Source organism: Chaetura pelagica, unplaced genomic scaffold (assembly GCF_000747805.2).
Source record: "Chaetura pelagica isolate M959 unplaced genomic scaffold, ChaPel_1.0 scaffold414, whole genome shotgun sequence".
Lineage (NCBI taxonomy): Eukaryota > Metazoa > Chordata > Aves > Apodiformes > Apodidae > Chaetura > Chaetura pelagica.
In genome coordinates this window covers 909,243-916,058 of record NW_009952976.1, presented here as the reverse complement: position 1 = coordinate 916,058, position 6,816 = coordinate 909,243, and positions in this window count along the sequence as shown.

The following is a 6,816-nucleotide window of genomic DNA, read 5'->3' as shown; positions in this document are numbered from 1 at the left end:
CCTCGGAGCAGCTGCCGGCAGCTCCAGCCTCCCCGGTGCATCTCTGCCCTGCGGCTCTGACTCAGAGCTGGCCCTCCTCGGCCGCCCCCCAGCACACACGCCACGCACATGTGTGCGCACACGCGTGTGCACACACACACGCAGAGGAAGAGGGGAGCCAGGGCAGGTTCACCATGGGGCTCCTGCTGTGGCCGTGCCATGGGTGCCCCAAATGGAAGGGGGAGGGATGGAGGGGGGGCCCAGCAGGAGCAGAGAGAGGGGCCAAGGGCTGAGCTGAAGCCGGCACCTCGCTGAGCAGTGGTGTGTGTGCTCTGCTTCTCATCTTTCCAGTGAGGGCATCCTGCCTGGTGATAAACACGTCTTTATGCTGTTTTGTTCAGGGATTTTTAGCTTTAAAAACAAAACAACAACAACAAAAAAGCTGGGCCAGAGGAAATTATTTCACTGGGAGTATTGAGGAGCTGCTCTGGTTGAACCCCCAGCATAGGAAGCTTCTCTCCTTACCCTGGTTTGCCCACTTCCCATTGCTTGCTTGGGGCTTGGGCAGCTGCTGGGTGCTGCACCCCAGCTCCACACTCCCTACACCCTGTCCCCAGATCCCCCCCACTCCTTGTAGAGGCTGACCACCACTCTTGGAGGAACATGAGGTCACAGGGCCCTCCTGAGCCATGGGAGGCAATTTTGGAGGGATCCATCCTGGCTGGGTGCTGCTGTGCCTATCCCCCTGTGTTGCCTGAGGAAGTGCTGGCACCTTGACAGGATCAATACCGCCTCCACCAGCCTCCTGCATCCTGACTCCTCTTCCACTTGCCCACTGCCACATCTCTTTTTGGTTGTCCCCTCTTTCCAAATTTCCAGGAGATGCTGTGCTTGGGGGGAGGTCAGTTCCTGGGATGCCTGGACACAGGTCCCCATCCCCTGCTGGCAGGTCTTGCATTCTCCTGTCACCAGCCAGTGATGGAGTGGGTGTTTTCTGTGGGTAGCCTCAATTTTGTGCTGCTGGAGCCATGTATTTTCCCTTGTCCCCCCTCCCTCTTGCTCGTATAAGTCCAAACTTTCCCAGTGAGTTGAGGGAGATCACTGATTTTTTCCCTGAAGCCGCAGATCTTTCAGGCACTGTCATATGGAGCAGGACAAGGCGAGTTGTCCTCTCCCCACCTTTGTGGGTCATGATCAGAAGGGCACCTCCATCACTGCAGAAGCCAGGAGAGGGCTCGCTGTCTCCTGTGCCCCATGTCCTTCTGAACAAGCCATGAGTGGCTCCAGTTCCACAGGGATGGTGGCGGTCATCTCTGCTGCCCAGTGAGCCAAGCCAGGAGTGGTGCATTGGGTACAGAGCCCTGGGCACCGGGCAAGGCACCAGGCTGGCACGGCCTCCCAGGTGCTGAGCTGATGGAGATGGTGCCATGGGCACATGGCACAGGCATGCAAAAAGGGACACTGTCACCTCCGTCCTGCTGTGTGCCCTGTCAGCCTGGGCAATATGTTTCATCTCAGAGATGAGGTGAACCTCAGGGAGAGAGCGTGGCTATTTCTAGCTGCCTTGTTCCCATACCCACACTCGGTCCAGGGCATGGGCAGTGCCACCTCGTGTCCCTCCTGACGCCTCAGGTAGGAGCTTCTCATTTGCTCCTTGGGCACCGCATCGTGGCCTCGGGCCAGCTCCCTGTTGCACAGCCGGCTTGGTTTCCATTGCCATCCCTCCCTCCCGACGGGGTTTTTCCGCTCCTGGGGAGAGGTGCCTGCTGCCCCGGGATGGCTCCCATTGCTGCTTCTTGCATGTTTTCCACTTGCAGGGGGGGAGGTCAACCACTTCTGCACCTCCAGATGTGGTTCTGATCCTGGTCCAAGCCCAGGAAGAGTGACCAGACACAGAAACCTCACCAGCTCCTCCCAGATGGAGACACCTGAACTCCCTGCTCAGCCCTGGCTCACTACAGCCCTTGTCCAGCTTGTCCTGAGACCCCCTGCATCTCAGCCACCTCCAACCCCACTTCTCTTCCCAGCTTTGGCTGCCGTGGCACCCAGGGGAGCGAGCACCCAAGTGGCTGCAGCTACCTGGTGTGTCCCCCCTCCCCATCTGCCTTCCTCCCGCAGGGCCTTATGGCAGCTCCCGCAAACCCCTCTCCTTCCTGCTCTGCTCACTCTTGGCACCTGTCCCCAGCACTCACTCAGCCTGGCCAAACCCCGCATTGAGTCAGGAACACCTGCCTGTGTTTTTCTTCAGGCCCCGGATCTCTGGGGACGTTGGGTCCCTGGGGGATGCCGGGATCTGGCTGTGCCCATTGCATGAGAGCAGGCACATACGCCGGGTCTCTGCCCCAAATACTCCTAGGTGGTTTGTGGGTTACAGCTGGTGTTGACCATGGGGTGAACATTCCTATAGGAAGAGCTGGGGAAGAGGCAGCCTCCTGGGGGCAGTGAGGAAGCTGGAGACAGGCAAAACAGCCAGCAGGAGCAAGTGCCGTGGCAGCCTCAGCAGCTGAGCCCCACTGCCATGATGGCTTTTTGCTCTCTAAATCCCCTCGCACTGTTTGGGGCCCTGGAACTGGGCCCTGATGTGTGTCCAACCACACCGGGTGTTTCTCTGGCAACACCCCAGTCCATGACCATGCCTGTGGTCGATGCCCACAGTAGCAGGTGGCAGCAAAGAACTAGAAAATGTGTTTGCAGGCAGCAGCATGGCAAGGTGTTATTTGCCACCCCAGCTCTCCAGGGGATGAGAGAGGGGACCTGGGTCCAGCAGGGAGGGAGATCCAGACCCACAGCCCTAAGATGCAATGTCCAGCCAGTTGGGCTCACTCCCACTATCCAGTGCTTTGCCCAAGCTCCATCACCCCTCGCTTGCAACCCAGTTTTACAAAGGGGTTTTTTGTTACCTCCAAACCTTCCTGAGCATCCCTGAGTTTCCCAGCCCTGGTGGGGGATTGGGGGTGTCCTGCCGTGCCCACACCATTGGGTTGCATAGATGGACACCTGCTGCCCCAAGCAGATGCACTGTAAGCCATGGGAAATGTCCCCCCCAGGAGTGAAGGGACCTCACTGGGCATGGAGGCACTGTGGCTGGCAGGGGTGTGCTGCATGTCTCCTCTGCCACTGCACCTCTCCTCCAAACTTCACTGTTCTGCTTGGCCAGCAGCTGCTGCCTTCTGTGTCCCCTCCAAGGGTTCACTCCAGCTCAGGACGGTGACACTTCATCCATCACTCCATCATCTCTCCTCTCCTCTGCTCTCCTATACTCTCCTCTCACGGCTGCGCTCCCATCTCCTCCCACTGCTCCCTGTTCCCTTGCAGCCACTCTCCCATTGCAGTTGCCAGGTGTGGGGCTTGGGCCGTGCAAAAGTGGGTCAGATCCTGGGCTGGGGTGCTCTGCCAGGCCCTGGGTCCCACTCCCAGACAGGCATCTCCATTTTGTGCTTGGGAATGGCTCCGGAGCGCCAAGCGCTGCGTGCTGGCCCCTGCCACGGAGCTGTTGGCCTCTGTTGCCACTGCTCCTGGATCTGCCTCTTTGCTTGGTCTCAGGGCTGGTGCCAGGCTGGTTTGGATGAACTTGGTTGGACCTGTTGGCACGACCAGGCTTGTGCAGAGGTAGCTCCATGCCCGCGTGGGTGAGGATGTGTTTCAGCAAGCTGGGCACACGTGGTCTCATGCGCTTGGCATCCATGGCCATGGTGGTGGGCAGAGACCTCACTGGTGCCACTCATGAGTGTTTTTCTGCAGATGAGCAGTGCAGGTCTAAAGCCGCATTTGTTGCCCTGTGTTTCCCACCTCTGTCTGCACCCTGGAGCCATCTCAGTGTCACAGACTGCCAGGTGACCTGTGGAGACATGGTCTGAACTTCCCCAACCCCACCAGGCATGGGACCAGGCTGGGGCTCATAAAACCCTAAAAAATGCTTATGGTGAGACAGGAATTCCTCAGCACAGTGTCACCCTTCAGGTCTACCTCCCTTGCACCACACTGCCTGGGGACAGGGCTGGGGACAAGGCTGCAGGCCCAGGGCCCTGTTGGCAGACCTGGCCAGTGGCCTGGCTGATGGTGCTGGGGCAGTGGGTGAGCCCAGGAGTTGCCAGTGCTGAGGGCTCCTGCATGCTTCTCATCTTAGCAAAATTGCTCATTAAGAGTAGCTCATGCCATTGTTGTTAATTGCTATCATCCACACACCCTGGGCAGTCAGCACAGAAAGTAGGCTTATGAGAAAGAGCATTGATGGATTTATCTGGAGAGAAGAAGTCACAGATAAATGATTGCTCAAGCTTCATAAATAGACCCGAGGGGAAAAAAAAAATCCTAAAAAAATAGGTCAAATCTCATTGAACTTCCTGGTGAAACAAGTCTGTTTAAGCTCTGAGCCCTGGGGACATGGGAGAGCAGGCAGCAGCCCATGGGGAGGGGGTGGCAAGCAATGCACCCCAGGGAAGGTGGGAGCTGATGGGGCAGCAGCTCCCTGGGCTGACAGCCTGTGCCCACGATCTCGGGGGGGTGTGTCCCACTCTGCCCTGCCCGGCCACAGCCCATTGCCTGCCTGGGCTTGTGCACAGAGCTGCTCTGGGTGCAGTACCTGTGGCTAAAGGAGTCCAACTGGGCTCAGAGCTGAAGGCTCCTGGGGAGTTACGGGGGTTGAATAGCTGCAGGATTGTGCCACAGCGCACCACCTCCCCCCCTACCCAGTAGCCTGGTCCAGCATTTGACCACTTGAAAAGGTTGTTTCTTCTGTTTAAACAGAACTTCCTGTGTTTTGGTTTCCTCCCGTCCCTTCTTGTCAGCCGGGCATGGTCCTTGTTGCACCCTCCCTTCAGATATTCACATACAGTGATAAGATCCTCTTGAACCTTCTCTTCTCCACACTGAACAGTCCCAGCTCTCTCTGCCTTTCCTCACAGGAGAGATGCTCCAGTCCCTCTTCATCATCTTCATGGCCCTTCGTTGCATTCTTTCCTATTTGTTCATGTCTCTTCTGTATGGGGGAGCCCAGAGGTAGAGCCAGCACTCCAGGTGTGGCCTCATTAGTATCAAGCAGAAGGGACCTTGCACCTGCTGGTGATGCTCTGCCTAACACAGCCCACCAGACCATTTGCTGCCTTTGCACCATTGCTGGCTTGTGGTCAACTTGGTGCTACCAGGATCTCCAGGCCCTTTTCCAGTATATACTGGTGCCAGTGGTTGCTCCTCCCTCATTTCAATTTATTTGGCTTCATGAGGGTTCTGTTGTCCCATCTAGAGATAAGTGATCCCAGATAGGTTGCTATCCAAAGCTCCCTAAGAGTGATGCAAAATGAAACCACAGGGCAAGCGACTCTGCCTCGTAGCTTTGCTCTTGCCATTGCCCTGTGATGTCAACTGAATACAAACTGGGAGGGAAAATTTCCCTAGAACAGCCCTTCGGGTCCCTTAAGCATCCACACTGCTGGGCATAATGCATTGCTTTCACTGTTGTTCTTGCTGCCTTCCCTGGCAATCCCCTGTATGGGGTTCACTGGGCTTTTGAGTGCTCCGGAGCCATGAGCTGACATGTCCACCAAGTCAGGATTATTCCTCCCTTCCTCTCCAATTTGCATTTATCCATGTAGAGTTTAATCTGCTCTTTTATTGTCCAGCCACTTGCTAACCATGAGCTCCTGCTTACAGCTCCCAGTGTGCATCAATGAGCCAGCCAGAGCCTTCGAGGCACGATGCATGCTGACAGTGAGCTGGGGATTAGGGAGCCAAAAAAAGCCCCAAGTGGACACCCCTGAGCCCTTGCAGTCAATCAGTGCCAGTCTCTGCAGGAGGAATGGTGGGTCTCCTCATTGCAAAGTCTCAGGTCAGCATGAGCATCCCATTCTACCCTAGGACTTGCTGCCGAAAGCTCCCACTCTGGCACTGCCAGCACATCCTGCTCCAGCACAGCTGGTGCACCCTGCTCTGGCACCGCCAATGCACCACAGTGGGACTGCAGCATATCCATCCATGAATGTTAAACGGAATAGGGCTTTATCTTATGTAATGGTGTTTAATGTTTAATGCTGTTGCTTATAAGGAAGGCATCATGCAGGGACAGCGCGTGCACCAGGGGCCAACGCGAGTTCATTCTCCTCCCTGAAGAGGCACAAGTGGCCTCTCTAATCCCTTCCTCAGGCTGTTCTTTGCTTTGAAGGGACTAGAGTGGAGGTGTCACCTCCTCTCCCCCACCTCCACCTGGCTCTCGCTCAGGGGGAGTATCCCCGAGGTGCTGTTCAGCTGCAGTCAGTTGAAGCGTCTCCAGCTCAGTTGGTCTCACTCCTGCAGCCGCTCCAAGCCATGTGTCTCTCTCACCACCCTCACCCACTGATATTCCCAGCCTTGGAAGGGCTCATCCCTAGCCAGGCCCCTATTCACTCCGGGGGTGCCCACCAGCCCCTGTGCAAAAGCTGGGTTGGGAGCCTGTGCTCCTTGCTCCCAGTGGCCCTTTCCTAGTCCCAGGCTGCCTGGCTCTGCCTCTAAAGAAGGGAGGTCAGGGCTGGGGCACATCAGCAGGGCCCAGGGAACAGGTTATCACTCTAATGGCCCTTCGTCCTCTCTCCCCAGGACACTGACAGACCTGCTGAAGCAGCCGGGCCACGGCCCCTCCGAGCACATAGATGGCCTCATGGGAGGTGTGCAGGTCCCAGTGGGTGAGGGCCTGGCCCGGGGGCCCCCAAGGAACAGCACAGGTAAAGTACCGGCAGAGCAAGGTAAAACAAGCTCTCGTGGGTGAATAAAGGCAGTGGGAGGGCGCTGCCTGTGGCTGAGCCCCCCGCCTGCCTGCCTCTGCCCCCCCCGACCAGCCACTCCTGAAACACACGGAGGCCACTTGCC